The following is a 16,329-nucleotide window of genomic DNA, read 5'->3' as shown; positions in this document are numbered from 1 at the left end:
ATAGAGAGTGGAACTATCTCGGAACACTCTTCTTGAGGACGAGGAGATCCACATTGGCTTTTATCACCATTCAAACTCCCTCATTTGAATCGTTTACATTAGCTTTGTAATCACTTTGGACCAGTGATTGGATATATCGACAATATATTTTACTATAGTCAAGATTCAATACTGCACAATCTGAAATAAACTGAAATAAACAAGATAGTGAAGGGGGGGGAGAAGAAGATGGAGTGGTATGGTCTTGCTCGAGAGAGATCGGTGGCCCTGAACTGCCACTGTCAACACTCCTGGTTGGGTATTTGTTTAGAAAATTGGAGTACACTCACTGACTCTGTACCTGTGAGCTTGTGTTAAATGTGGACCTCTAAGAACCTTTAAATAGGCTCTACCCTCAAAAGCTAGAGCTAAAAGCACTTCCCAAAAGCGTTGAGCCCCAGCCCCCCCCCCCCCCCCCCCCCCCCCCCCAACACCCCATGGGTGGCTTAACACACACACACACACACACACACACACACACACACACACACACACACACACACACCTGGGTAAAACTTCAATTGTTTAGAATAATTAACAAGATATGGCCAACCAAAATGAGTGAAGCCACGTCAGAAGGCTAGAAACATTCATGAAAAATGTCAAACTGCTGAAGTGGGATTTCTTTCAAATGGAAACAATTACGAAGAGACTCAAGAAGGTAAGTATGAAAAGCATGGGTAGGGTAAAGCTGAGTAACTGCTGCCACGACGAAAAGCCTAGAATCACACCCAGGAAAGAAAGTACTTGTACTATGATAATGGTGGATTCAATTGGCCAAAAATCGAGAAGAGTCTTCCAAGATGGCAATGCCCAAAGAGAACCCGCTGTTTGAGAGGCCATTTGCACTTCCATGTCTTTTGTAGAATACTTTTCCACCATTGAAGAGGTTCATGAAAATCCCATAACCGATTTCCATGCTCCGAAATCCAAGGCAAGGAAATGAGCAAGTGATATGCATTGGAAGCAGTAAGCGCATGAAATCCAACGGAGTAGCCCTGGTGACTAAATCACCAATCCTGCAAACTCTCCATAATCTCAAGCAGAGGCTCTCCACATTGGTCGATGATGTGTTCCCAAATGCCATTTTTGAAGAGCCGCAAGAAAAGGAAGAATTATACCATCCACATCAACCACATCATAAACATGACATATAACAATCATATTAGATTATATGCTTTTATTGCAGGCCAAGGCCAATGGTTGTAGAAAGACTGAGCTCCATTGCATACTCTGAGAGTGAAATTTTGTCCAAATTTAGTGGTGCTCCATACCAATGGTAATAGGGCAATATATTTGTTGCCAAGCGAAAATCAAAGAGATGGCTTATGGACAACCAAGTATATGACCAAAAGCATGTCCATATATATCGTCCATACAATCAAGTGTTCGATGACCATAAACACGAACTTTCATGTGTCCATACGAAGCTGCGAATAGTTTAGAGCATATTTGTCGTTGATGAAGAAATGTAGATAGCAAAGAGGCCTTTGGAGCAAGCATGTCGATATCAAGAATATGAAGGTTACCATGCATCTTTGGTGAGCATAGTAAAGTTCTTTAGACTGAAATGCTGCAATCATTTTGTCTTTCATTCTTGCACTCAAACAAAATTGCATGAGAGAGTACACATCAATCAGGTTCAAGTTTGGGAATTCCCATTTTTAATATTCATAAAGTCATATAACAGAATACTGTTAGCATAGCACTATCTATGAAATCCAAAGGAAAATCAGTGACTCTATTCTATCCAAGTAATTTGTGACAAAGGAGCGGAGTGACTCCCCTCTTGTGCAGTCCCGTCTGCACCAGATTCAACCTTGCTGATCCGCGGGATCTTTTGGACTTGACGCAGCTAATCCAAAAGCCTGAAGGTAAAGTTCCAAAATCTGAAGAATATCTGCTAGGTCTTCCTCCTCCATCCACTTGCATCTAATGCCGGATAGTTCTTGAATTTCACTAAGAACCGTCGAATCACTTTACCTTTCACTTTTCTTTCCTTATGTGCCAGGATCTGTTTTGGAACGAGTATCTCCTAGCTCTCTTCCACTTCGGGTTGCTCATCAGGCTCCCCATCAACTCGCACCTCACTCTTAAAGGGTTTCAAAAGACTCACATGAAACGCATTGTGAATCTTCTAAGTTTTTGGCAACTTGAGTCTGAAGGATACATCATTGATCTCTTCCAGAATCTGGAAAGGGCCATAATATCTCATGCTAAGCTTTGGAAAAAGCCGCTCCTTTCCCTTTCGTTTCCTTAGGCGTGCGTCTCAAGCGCGAATCATCTTCCTTCAACTTCAAGTTGCGTCGATGTCCTTGGTGCTTAAAAAGGGATGCACCTTCTTAGCACCTTCGATTACCTCAAACAGCGCCTTCCTCGTTGAGGAGTGAACCGTGTTATTGTAGGCAAATTTCCACCAAAGGCAAATATTTTTCCCATTGAGTCTTCTGATCCGAGATGCAAGACTTTATTAAATCCAAAACCACTGAATTGGCTTTCTCAGATTGCCCATCTATCTGCGGGTGGAATGATGATGAGAACTGCAACCGCATGCCAATGTTCTCCCAAATAGCCGTCCAAAACAACCCAGCATTTCATTCTCGATTTCACATGTTATCTGTACACAAATAAGGTCTTTCAAAAAAAAATTATTCCATACGTAAATCAAAGTCATCTTCAAGAATTTCCCATTTCAAAGTTGTTCATTCATAAAATCTTAAAACAGAATACTGTGAGCACATTAGTATCCTTTTCAGTTTCCTTTCCAGTATCTGTTTTGAAGCAAGTATTTTCTCGCCCAGCTCTATTTCAGTCTGTTGGTCGTTCTCATTCTTGTGCCTTTTTGGGACACCGCGCAATCATATGTTCTTGTTCCCCACAGTCAAAGCACTTTCCCGTCTTGAGGTATTCGCCTTTCTGTTCCTTTGTCAGTCGGGGACGTGCATCTCTTCTTCTGCCCTCATTTGTTGAAAGTTGATCTGTTGGATAAATCAAGTTACCTGAATGCAGAGCAAACCCTTGCTTAGCATGTCCCATCAATTCCTGTATGGGCTGAGATTTCTGTAATAATAAGCAGTAATCTCGTATTTCTTTAAGAAGTCCACAACAAAATTGCGTGATTTGCTGCTTAAAATTGATCTTTTCAAAGGGTGAGGCAGGGAGAAAAACATCCCAAAATCTCTCACAATAAGTATCCAAAGTATTTGCCTTGGCCATCCGAAGATGATTCCAGGCGGTAATCACGTCACGTTTGTACTCTTGGGTGAGCCACGAGAAAATAAAAAGTCTCTTGAACTTTAGCCAATTTGTCGGTGCTTCTTTTCGTAACAGAAGAGTGGACCACCATGTCCGTGCATTTCCTTTCAAGTAGGATGCTGCCCTTCTAATCTTGGAGTGCTCTGAATAGTGCCCTCCAGAAAAAGCTACGTCAACTGTTGAATAAAAGCAAGGGCCTTGTGCGCATCTTGAAAACCTGAAAAGGTATCAAATATTATTGCTTGTCCGCCCTCCTTGAATTCTTTGGTCTTCTTGCTCTTATCTTCGACAAAGTCGTATTGATTGGCTCTATAAAAGTGCTTCCTCTTAGAATAAAACATCATCTTCAAAGTGCACATCTGCGGAACAAGTGGTTTCTTCAATGCAGATTTCAATGGTGAATCGATGGCCGTACGACAACGGGAATGCATCTCATCAATCGGGTGCCGGGTCAAAAATTTCGCGTACTAGGGATCCTTAGAATACTAGAGCATTTGCTTAGCACAAGCATCAACCTCCTATTGACGTTGCATCTCCATTCGTTCATACTCTGTAAGCCATGGAGGCCCGTACTCTTGTTTCGATTGTCCATTTGAATTTTCCGTTCTTACACGCGATCTGGAGTTGTGTGGTGGGTTCGTCTGATTCCTATGGAATTCGTCATTTGAATCCATGTGTGTCACGATAAAAGGATCGGATTTCCCAGTAGAAGAGAAATCGGATGAGCTCTAATACCACTGTTACAGACTTGGGCACCCCAAGTTGGAAATCGGGCACGACACACGAGAGAATCACTTAAAATACTTCACAATTTCATCACACTTTTAAATTAGAGAGTTGACACGGCCCGGCATAGTTTCGTGCCCAGAATAATTGGCCACAAAATCTGGTGCCCCTTTCGGTATTTATTTTATATTAATGCTCGAGCAAAGTTACAACTCCCGTGGGCCCTCGCTGTTCAGATGCTCGTCAGCACACTGAGTAAAAGAGTGGCCTTGGGTTCTTGCTTAAAGGCCCTTGGCCTCAAAATCAAAAGCAATTACATGAAAAGCTGCTAACTCAAAAGCAACTGGCCCAAAAACAACCGGCATAAATCTCGGAAATCCATACAACGTGCCATTCAATCCTGGTATTTAGCTGCATCAGATCCTGGCGTATGAGTCTGGTGATCTCTGTCCGTGCGAGAGACAGGGAGGGTGCATCCAGGGAGTATTGAAGCAGAGGTAATCTATCCATGTTGAGACCATGCGACTGAAACCATGCTGTCATCTGTTCATACCAACATGATGTATCGCCTTGTAGCGCTAGTTGTCGAGATGACTCCAAGGCAAGCCGGGCGTATCTGTCCCTGGGGAGATCCCATAGACCGTGCATAAAGGAAACTGATCTCGTCAATGCCTCCACCACGAGGGGGGGGCGGGGGCGGCTAGCTTGGCGCGGATAATCTCATGTGGTACTGAGGCCCTAGCCGAATCATTCGAGCGATCATAGAGACTAGAGGCTGCTCATCATCCTATCATCAGAGTACTCGAGAGGATGTGTTCGCAGGTTCAGTTTTAGGAACCGCGAACAAAGCTTTGGCTTTTTGACACTCTAGTGACTCTAGCTATGCTTTATGGAGTTCACGTATGGGGACCCTCAGTAGACCACCATGGGAGATCTGGCAACATAGATGGATGGAGCCCTGGTGCTCTTATGCCCTCTCACTCTGCCCATCTACTCAGCTCCTGTTCAAGAATGGATGCATACAGCCTAGCTAATGTGTGACCAACCATGATGGTGCGATAATTCCCGGGAACCATGGGATCTCCTGACTTGAAAATAGGCACAATCGTGGACATACTCCAAGTCTCAAGGAAGCCTTCATACATGGCTCGATTAAACATCATAGCCGGGAGCTATGCAAGCATATCTCTGGCATGGATGAAGTGCTCTGCTACCAAACCATCATGATCATGTGCTCTCCTTGTCTTCATCCTGTCAATAGCTTTCCTTACCCTCTCGGCAGTAAAGAAAGAACATGTCTCCGGGCATGTCTCGAGTGGGTTCGGTAGAGGTGGTCTGGATCTCCCTAGCTCGGTCGCCCGATCAATTAGTGTGCCTCTGGCGTGAGGCGACGAGCTCTGCTGTGGTAGTAACTCCTCCGGGTGTCTAGTGTCTGCTCTAAAGAAGTCTGTGATCTGTCTCTGAGACTAGCTAGCCTCTCCTCTCATCAGGCTCTCTCTGTGTCTGCGCAGCTCGAGCAAAAACAAACCCAAGCATCTCTGATGCTCGTACCGCATGACTCTAGAGAGTGGTCCAAAGCCCTCTCTAAACAAGCAGTGGAAGCGGCCTCGTATCTCGTAGTAGACGGGGCAGTGGCATGTGTAGTGAAACTCTGTCCTAGGCTCTATGTCACATAGGGGGCATGTCCTGGCCTCTGCTGGTACTCCGCTATATCTCCCAGTCTCGATCCACAGTTGGTGTGAAGATGTGCGTATCTGGCCAATAGCACATCGTACCCCATGAGACAAGTGGGTGTCCATGTACTTGGGCCTCGTCACAAAACCGTCCTCTGTAAGCTGGAGAAGATGCTCTATAGAAAGCCATCTTCGTGCCCAGCTCCTGTGCTGGCTCTATCCATGTCCTCCTGGTGTCTAGCTGAGTGAGGTCCTGGCGGATGAGCCTGGTGATCTCAGACTGTGTAAGAGTCAGAGAGGGTGCATCCAGTGAGGACTGGAAGGGAGGCAATCTGTCTATGCTGAACCCATGTGCGTGAAACCATGATGTCATCTCCCCATACCAGCATGCTGTATCTCCCTGCATGGCTAACTGTCGAGAGGACTCAAGTGCAAGGCGGGCATATCTGTCTCTGGGAAGTTCCCACATGCGGTGTATGAAGGAGACAGATCTGGTGAGCGCCTCAACCACTAGTGGGGGGGCAGCTAGCTCTACTCGGACAATGGCATGTGGTACTGAAGCCTTGGCTCTAATCAGCCGCGAGATCATAGAGACCAGAGGCTTCTCCATGTCCCCCCATCCATCAGTGCGGCTGGTCCTCCCGTGATGATCCAATGAAGGTCCCCAAATCTCAGCTCCATAAAGCAATGCAGAAGCCACCAAAGTGTCAGAGCCAGAGCTTCGTCCGAGGCTCCTGAAACTGAACCTGTGAACACATCCTTTCCAATCTACCCAATGCTGCCTGGGCTCTTGTCAATCTAGTCTCTGCTACCCTCCTCAGTGAAAATGCTAGCCCACTAAAAACCACTCCAAGGTAAGTGTAAGCATCTGTATACTCCACTCTCTCCTGGCCGTATGTGAATACGGGCACTGACCTCTTGATCCACTGTGAGGTGGTATTAAATGCCATGATCTTGGTTTTACCAAGGCTGACGGACAAACCACTTTCCTGGGCAAACCTATGCAAAGCATCCAAGTGACGTTGCATCCCCTCCGGAGAGTCGGAGATCAAGACAATATCATCAGCATATAACAATAGTGGAATCCATGTCCCTGCGAGTTGTGCACCTCTATCACCATCTCTCTCAATGTAGTCAAAAACCTTATCCACATACATAGCAAATAGAGTAGGAGAGAGGGGGCAACCCTGCTTCACCCCAATAGTGGAGTGAACCAGTGTGGATAGACCGTCTAAGGTGCGTAGATGCCCCACTACTGACCTGTATAATGCCATGACCCCCCAAATGAGCTCTAGCATCTGGATCTCCCCAGCTGGGTGGCCCGATCGATTAGTGTGCCTCTGGCGTGAGGCGACGAGCTCTGCTGTGGTAGTAACTCCTCCAGGTGTCCAGTGTCTGCTCTAAAGAAGTCTGTGATCTGTCTCTGAGACTAGCTAGTGTCTCCTCTCATCAGGCTCTCTCTGTGTCTGCGCAGCTCGAGCAAAAACAAACCCAAGCATCTCTGATCCTCGTACCGCATGACTTTGGAGAGTGGTCCAAAGCCCTCTCTCAACAAGCAGTGGAAGCGGCCTCGTATCTCGTAGTAGACGGGGCAGTGGCATGTGTAGTGCAACTCTGTCTTAGGCTCTATGTCACATAGGGGGCATGTCCTGGCCTCTGCTGGTACTCCGTTGTATCTCCCAGTCTCGATCCATAGTTGGTGTGAAGATGTGCGTATCTGGCCAATAGCACATCGTACCCCATGAGACAAGTGGGTGTCCATGTACCTGGGCCTCGTCACAAAACCGTTCGCTGTAAGCTGGAGAAGATGCTCTCTGTAGAAAGCCATCTTCGTGCCCAGCTCCTGTGCTGGCTGTATCCATGTCCTCATGGTGTCTAGCTGAGTCAGGTCCTGGCGGATGAGCCTGGTGATCTCAGATTGTGTAGGAGTGAGAGAGGGTGCATCCAGTGAGGAGTGGAAGGGAGGCAATCTGTCTATGCTGAATCCATGTGCGTGAAACCATGATGTCATCTCCCCATACAAGCATGCTCTATCTCCCTGCATGGCGAACTGTCGAGAGGACTCAAGTGCAAGGCGGGCATATTTATCTCTGGGAAGTTCCCACATGCGGTGTATGAAGGAGACAGATCTGGTGAGCGCCTCAACCACTAGTGGGGTGGCAGCTAGCTCTACTCGGACAATGGCATGTGGTGCTGAAGCCTTGGCTCTAATCAGCCGCGAGATCATAGAGACCAGAGGCTTCTCCATGTCCCCCCATCCATCAGTGCGGCTGTCCTCCCGTGATGATCCAATGAAGGTCCCCAAATCTAAGCTCCATAAGCAATGCAGAAGCCACCGAAGTGTCAGAGCCAGAGCTTCGTCCGAGGCTCCCAATAGTGGAGTGAACGAGTGTGGATAGACCCTCTGAGGTGCGTACATGCCCCACTACTGACCTCTATAATGCCATGACCCCCCAAATGAGCTCTGTGGGTACTCCCATCTGCTGTAATCTGCGCATCAATCCAGCTCTGGGTACTGTGTCAAATGTTTTGCGGAAAATCCCTCTGAAGTCTGGCTCTAGTGTCCCGGCATTCCTCATCATACGAGCTGTTCTGGGGCATGCTCCCCGAACGGCATCTCTGCTTAGGCTGGGTATGTGGGTATGCCTCTGCTGCTGCATCATGTAGTGTCTGTGTCAGCATAGTAGTAAGCTCCTCCAGAGGTCGCCGTGGCTCCTTTGTGCACAGGCGTCTGTAGATCCCATCCATGTATACAGAGTTCGTCTCCCGCGTGAAGGTGTAGCGAGTAGGGGCTACTGCCCGTGGCCTGTGTGCTACACTAAACTGAAAAGAGATGGTAAATGACACAAGAGCATGATCTACTGCCACACCCACAGGTCTGGGTCCAACCGTGAGATCCTGGATATTAGGCTCGGCTGTGCCATGATATAATCCACTGTGCTTGCTCCATGTCTGTGTGGAAAGCATGTAAAACCCCCCGCAGCGGGAAATCTCTGTAGGCCATTCAAGATGGCCAGTCCCATGTGTATCAAGTGTCGTCCATACTCAGTGTGTTCCCCATTCTGTGATAGTCTGGATAGGCCCGTCTCTGCAACATCCAGCTCTCTCAGCATTTCCTCTGAAGTATCATAAAATACTTATGATGATTGGCAGTCCTAGCATTGAAGTCCCCTAGAATGATGATGTCACCATCTCTAGAGAACTCCCAAATGTCATCATCGAAAATAGAGAAGGGGGACTGTCCTCTGGGTGGTGCATAAACTGATGTGCTCGGGGGAAAGTAGCAAATAGCAATGTAAAGATATCTGCATGTCTCTGCTCTCAGTCTCACCCACATGTACCTAGCTTGCTCATCCCTGCGAGCTATATGTATCAATGGTTGCAACTCCTCCCTGAGTAACACTGCCACTCCTCCTGAGCCCCACCCTCTATGCTCTGATCGTGTCTCCTGTCTACAGGCTGTCTCCCATCTATATCCACTAATGTGAGGCATAGACTGCCCAGGGGCCTGATGTGTCTCAGAGTAGAAGACAATGTCTCTTCCCATAAAACTATCTTCAAAAGCACCCACATCAAGGCGCATAGATCCATTACAATTCCAAGTGGCAACTTTGAGTGTGGTCCCATAGGTCGCACCGTCATGTGGAGCGCCGCTCTACAATCACCACCCGACCATCTCTGTAGAAGGCCGTGTTTCCCTTCTCTCTCGCCGCCTGAATCTTTTGCATTACCTCTCTTATATGCGCAAGTTGTGTGAGAGTGAGGCCATCTCCAAGGAATATGCCCGTTTTCTTAAGTGTAGGACGCCTCTTCAAGAAGTCCTTCTCTGCCTCCATGGATGGGAAACGCATGATTAAAGCTCTCTCCTTGGAAGTCTCCCCATTTCCTTGCGTCTTCTTCCCTACCCTCCATGCCTTTGAATGAGTAGCCTCACTCCCCATCATGCGGAGAAGTTCTTCGACTTCCCTCGCCACATCATCTCGGTCTTTTTGACCGGTTACTCGTATATGCAAAGCTCTAGTTTTCCTTTGCTGCTCTTCTTCTAGAGTGATGTTGATGATTGTAGGAGTTGGGACATATGTGGTTTCTTTCCCTTTTGCTTTCTTAGCAACTTCTATGCATTTCTCAGCCTGATCCGCCTTCTTCTGCGTCTTCGTGATCACATCCAACCACGAAGACTTCTTTACCACTTTCTGTTTCTCCTCCTCTTTGATCATCCGCACCTACTCCCTGATGACCTTGATTTCCTCTATCATTGAGGGCTGGAATTCCCCTTCCTCTATTCCACTGCTTGCTCTATTAGCAAGCTCTCACTTGAGGGCTGAGACCTCTTCTTTGAGTGCTTGTGAATCCGTCTTAAGTCCTTGTAGCTTTGCGTGCAAGTCCTCTTTCTCCTTCTTCCATTGTGCGCCTTCGTTGAGAAACATTTGGAGAAGGTTGGCCTTCTCTTTCCACCATCCTTCCGTTTCTGCTTTCCATTCTTTCATCTCCCTTTCCATTTGTGTTATCCGCTTGTTTGTAAGCACAAAGGTTGCCTTCGTATGGGGCTTGCAGACTGGCGAAGTGCTCATGACCTCCATCAAATCAAATCTAGTCTGCACTTATGCACACAGGTTTTTCCGCACTATGCATACATTTCCTCCCGCATCAGGCATACATGTCCATACATCTTGCTACATTATGCAGTATGCGATTTTTTGAATAATTTCTGAAACTCTGAAAAACTGATTTGAATCCTGCAATTTCTGAAATTTTTTCTGATGTAAGTCTGAGTCTTTTTTTGTTTTCTGCAGAAACTCAGAAAATGTAAAATTCTGAAGCAATTCTAAAATTCTGAAAAATAATTTGCTTCCCTGCAGGAATTCAGAAAATCAGAGAATCTGATATGTTTTGCTTTTCTGCACTTGTGGGGGGGGGGGGGGTGGGGGGGGGGGGAGTGTGTTCTGCTGTGGGGCGGGCAACAATCCCCAGGCACGCAGTAGCGCGCGCAGCAACAGCTCAGCCACGCGCAGGGGGGGTGCAGTGCTCAGCCACGCGAGAGAGAGGCTGAGAGAATCCACGCGCTGCTGGACACAATCTGCCCACGCGCTGACAGAGAGAGATTAGCACTCTGTCACGCTGCTGGACCTGTTCCACGCGTTGAGAGAGAGAGAGAGAAATGAAATGAAATGTTATATTAACGTCTTCAAAAGGCCATAGTGACCTATGAGACCAGAAAGTTACAAGGTGGTGGATCTGATACAAAGTCAGAGTAACAAAGTAACAACAGTACAAAACAAAGATATATACTATGGGATCCTAGATTGGTCGATGTGAACTAAGCAAAAAACTAAGCAAAAATGGGCGGCTTGCTGGGATAGCTGAATCACAAGAGATCTAGCATCGGGTGTGGCAGATCTCATCAATCTCCTCCATGGTTAGTAGTCTGACCGGGCGTCGTGCATGCCTGGCCAGCGTGCTCCGAATCTTCTGACGTAGCCTCCGTCGATGCTGTGTAGTCCTCCGCAGGCATGGGCGCTTGGATTTCCCCAGTTCAATCTCTCGGTCGATCAGTGTGCCTCTGGTGTGAGACAAGGGGGAGCTCTGCTGTGGGAGTGGCTATTGCGGCTGTCCCGTGTCTGTGCATCAATCTAGCTTTGGGTACTGTGTCAAAAGATTTGCGGAAGTCCACAAAGCTACAATAGATCCGTCTCCCATGAGATCTGCCTTCCTCGATGATGGCCCTAAGTGTCAAGATATGGTCAAGAGTAGAGAAGCCTCTCCTGAACCGTGCCTGCCCAACTGCACGCATTTCTTCCCTCTTTGCCCATCTACTCAGCTGTTGCTCAAGAATGGATGCATACAACCGTGCCAGTGTGTGTCCAATCATGATAGTGCGATAATTCCCAGGCTCCATGGGGTCTCTTGACTTGAAGATAGGTACGATCGTAGATAGGCTCCAAGTGTCCGGTAGGCCCTCACACATGGCACGGTTAAACATAACTGCTAGAAGCTCTGCTAGTACGTCTTTGGCATGCATGAAATGCTCAGCGACTAAGCCATGATGATCATATGCTCTCCCAGTCCTCATCCTGTCAATAGCTTTCTTCACCATCTCAGCGGTGAAAAAAGCACATGTATGTGGGCATGGATTGCGGGGGTTAAGGAGGTGCGGCTATCCAACTACTGTGTACAAAGATGATGCTTACTGACCCCAGGTCTCTGTGGAGGAAATAGCGGGGGGGGGGGGGGGGGGGGGGGGGGGGGGGGGGGGGGGGGGGGGACTGCTCATGAAAGAGCCGCCACGCCTCAGTGAGTCCTGACTCAAGAATAGCTGGTATAGATCCTGCTCGAGTCGAGCCAAAAAAGCCCTCTTCTTCCGCCGCACCATGCGTCGGAAGTCAATCTGTGATTGTCTGTGAGTGACGTCCCCCAAAAGCACCTCCCTTTGAAGTCTGGCTCTAGTCTGGCGGCAGTCCTCATCGTACCAGCTCTTCTGAGGCATGCTCCCTGATCGGCGGCTCTGCTCAGGCTGGGTGTGTGGGTATGCCTCTGCTGTTGCATCATGTAATGTCTGTGTCAGTATAGTAGTTAGCTCCTCCAAAGGTCGCCCCGGGTCCTCAGAGCATAGGCGTCTGTAGATCCCGTCCATGTATACAAAATCGAGTAGGGGCTGCTACCCGTGGCCTGTGTGCTATATTGAACTGGAAGGAGATGGTCATCGACACCAAAGCATGATCCACTGCCACCCGGACCGGTCTGTGCCCAACTGTGAGATCCTGGATACTAGAGATGAGATTCGGCTGTGCCATGACATAGTCCACTTTGCTGGCTCCATATCTGTGTGGGAAGCATGTAAAACCTCCCGCAGCAGGAAATCTCTCTAGGCCGTTCAACATGGCCAATCCATGTGCGGTGCCCATGTCTATCAGGTGTCACCCATACTCAGTAAATTCCACATCGTGTGATAGTCTGGACAGGCCCGTCTCTACAACATCTAGCTCTCTTAGCATCTCCTCTGAAGTATCATAAAACATTGCCTGGTGATGGGCAGTCCTAGCATTGAAGTCCCCTAGGATGATAATGTCACCATCCCTAGAGAACTCCCATATATCATCATCCAAAATAGAGAAAGGGGACTGTCCTCTGGGTGATGCATAAACTGATGTACTCGGGGGAAAGTAGCAAATAGCAAGGTAGAGATATCTGCCTGTCTCTGCTTTCAATCTCACCCACATGTACCTAGCCTGCTCATCCCTGCGGGCTATATGTATTAGTGGTTGCAGATCCTCTCTAAATAACATTGCCACTCCCCCGGAGCCGCGCGCTCTGTGCTCTGAGCATGTCTCCTGTCTGTAAGCTGCTCTCCCACCTGTATCCACTGATGTGAGGCATGGATTGCCAAGGGGCCTGGTGTGTCTCAGAGTAAAAGATGATGTCTCTTGTAGTAAAGCTATCCTCAAAAGCACCCACATCAAGACGCATAGATCCATTACAGTTCCAGGCAGCCACTTTGAGTGTGGTCCCATAAGTTTCGCACCGTCATGTGGAGCGTCATTCTAGTATTACCACTTTTCCATCTCGGTAAAAGGCAATCTTGCCTTTTCCGCGCTTGGTCCTCTAATCTCCGGCATTACTTCCTACATATGAGCGATCTACGAGAGGGTGAGATCATCCCCGAGAGAGATGCCAGTCTCTTTAAGAGTTGGTCTTTTCTTCAGGAAGGACTTCTTCGCTTCCATGGAGGGAAAACGGAGGATGAGTGCTCTTTCTTTTGAGGTTTCTCCACTGCTTCCATTTTTCTTTATGTTGCCCACTCTCCATGCCCTTGTGTGCGTCGGCTCATGAACCGCCATGAAGGCTGTGAGTTCTTTTACTTCTTCGTCCACATTGCCTTTGTCTTTAAGACTGCAAATTCTCACATGTAAAGCGTGCTCCCGTCTTCTTTGCTCGTCCTCTAGTGTCTGATTAATGATAGTGGGTGTGGACGTGGGCGTTATCTCCTTGCCTTTTCCTTTCTTGGCCACCTTGATCCATTTCTCGGCTTCATCCGCCTTCTGTTGAGTTTTGGTAAGAAGATCCACGCAAGAAGTCGTCATTTCTTTGTGTTGCTCTTCTCTCTCTTTGATGGCCCGTACTTGCTCCTTGATCGTGTTGATTTCTTCGATTATTTGATGAGGGTTGCAGTTCGCCCTCTTCCAGTGTGTTTCTTGATCATGCTTTGGCGAGATCTTTCTCGAGTGACGCAATCTCTTCATCTTGAGTCGTCACTCGGTCTTCGAGCGTATTTATCTTGCTCTCTTGGATCAGCACGTCCTTCGAGCATGTTTATTGTGCCCAAGAGATTGCGGTTCATCTTGGTAATGGTCTCCGTCATTTCCTCTTTGCACTTTTGAATGGCATCCTCTAGGGGATCGGCGAGAGAGAGAGAGAGAGAGAGAGAGAGAGAGAGAGAGAGAGAGAGAGAGAGAGAGAGAGAGAGAGGAGAGAGAGAGAGAGAGAGAGAGAGAGAGAGAGAGAGAGAGAGAGAGAGAGAGAGAGAGAGAGAGAGAGAGAGATGATGAAATGAAATGAAATGTTATATTAACGTCTTCATAAGGCCAAAGTGACCTATAAGACCAGAGAGTTACAATGTGGTGGATCTGATACAAAGACAGAGTAACAAGATATCAAAATGACAAAATAAAATACTATGGAATCCTTAACTGCTAGGTGTGAACTAGCAGCTAGCTGGGATAGCTAGATCACAAGAGATCCAGCATCGGTCGCTGGCGGATCTCATAAATCTCCTCCATGTCAGTATTCTGACCGGGCATGGTGCATGTCGGGCCAAAGTGATCCGAATCCTCTGATGCAGCCTCCATCGATGCTGTGTAATCCTCCGCAGTCGTGGGCGTATGAATCTCCCCAACTCGGTCGCTCGATCTATCAGTGTGCCTCTCGTGTGAAGGGACGAGCTCTGCTGTGGTAGTAGCTGCTCCAGGTGTCCAGTGGCAGCTCTGAAGAAGTCTGTGATCTGTCTCTGAGACTGGCTAGCCTCTCCTCTCATCAAGCTCTCTCTGTGTCTGCGCAGCTGGAGCAAAAACAAACTAGGCATCTCTGATCCTCGTACCGCATGACTCTGGATAGTCGTCCGAAGCCCTCTCTGAACAAGCAAGGGAAGCGGCCTCATATCTTGTAGACGGGGCATGGCATGTGTAGTGCAACTGTGTCTCATGCTCGATGTCACATAGAGGGCATGTCCTGGCCTCTGCTGGTACTCCGCTGTATCTCCCAGTCTCAATCCGCAGCTGGTGTGAAGATGTGCGTATCTGGCCAATAGCACATCGTATCCCATGAGACAAGTGGGTTCCATGTATCTGGGCCTTGTCACAAAACCGTCCTTCGTAAGCTGGAGAAGATGCTCTCTGTAGAGAGAAAACGAAATAAAATGAAATGTTATATTAATGTCTTCAAAAGGCCAAAGTGACCTATGAGACTAGAAAGTTACAATGTGGTGGATCTGATACAAAGTCAGAGTAACAAAATAACAACATAACAAAACAAAAAATACTATGGGATCCTAGACTAAGCAAAATGGGCGGCTTGCTGGGATATCTAAATCACAGGAGATCTAGCATCGGTCGTTGGCGGATCTCATCAATCTCCTCCATGGTCAGTAGTCTGACCGGGCGTCGTGCATGCCTGGCCGGTGTCTCCGAATCTTCTGATGTAGCCTCTGTGGATGCTGTGTAGTCCTCCGCAGCCGTGGGCGCCTGGATTTCCCCAGCTCAATCGCTGAGTCGATCAGTGTGTCTCTAGTGTGAGACGAAAGGGGAAACAGTCGACTCAGGAGACTGGTCCCTCGCCGGCGGCTAGGAGATCTCTTGGCAGCGCCATTGCCACGAGTCGCCTAGCGAGAGAGGGTCAGCCCTTCTTGCGGCCCCCTCTGCAGATTCAGACATCTTCGCTTGCAGCTATCCCTCGTGGTCTGATGAGCATTGACCTCCGACGCCGCTGGGATTTCTTCAATTACGGGTTCACTCGCTTTCTCGGCGATTCCGCAGCAGACCACGAGGCAGCCTGCTTTAGGGTCCACGCTTTGTTCCTCGCCGCTAGGGGGACATAGGCCTTGGACTCAGCAGTTGGTTTCTCCTTCCCCCTCTGTGGTAGGACCGAGACAGAGTGGTCCCTTGACTCAGTGGTTGGATGGTTGCATACACAGGTTCTCGAGTTCTCTCACCACATGGGAGAACTTGGAGTTACAGATTTGCTGCAGACTTTGTGGCCACTGGCCAAGTTTGCGGTGACACCCCCAGACTCAGCAGGATGTAGGCACATTGTGGTGTACTTTTTTGCTGATACGCAGTGTTTACCTTGCTATGTATACATTCATGAGGACTCCTAGACAGAGGAGGTTGCTTTACGCACGGCTCTCTTTGCTTGGGCTTGGGCCAGGCACTCACTGCAGTCTCGCCTATCTAGAGGACGCTCGGATGCAGATTACTCCCCATCCAAGCCAGCCTCGAAGATAGCCCGTCTTGCTGCTGCGGCAACATCTGTTCTCTCTCGCTCCCCATGAGGATCGTCTCGTGGAACGTGCAGGGACTAGGTGGGCCCCAATTTCAGCGACAGGGGGGCCGATTGCGTCAGGAGCTTCAACGTTGCCTTGTGGGAG

General features: G+C 48.3%; 1 protein-coding gene across 3 annotated transcripts in view; it reads left to right on the top strand.

Moving 5' to 3' along the window:
• LOC147440406 (Tetratricopeptide repeat (TPR)-like superfamily protein) overlaps positions 1–16,329 on the top strand; it is a 126,873-nt gene that overhangs the window by 74,306 nt on the left and 36,238 nt on the right. The gene's annotated exons all lie outside the window — the stretch shown is intronic.

This window comes from Adiantum capillus-veneris, chromosome 15 (assembly GCF_014529385.1).
Source record: "Adiantum capillus-veneris isolate H3 chromosome 15, ASM1452938v2, whole genome shotgun sequence".
NCBI lineage: Eukaryota > Viridiplantae > Streptophyta > Polypodiopsida > Polypodiales > Pteridaceae > Adiantum > Adiantum capillus-veneris.
This window is presented reverse-complemented; position numbering and strand designations above follow the sequence as displayed.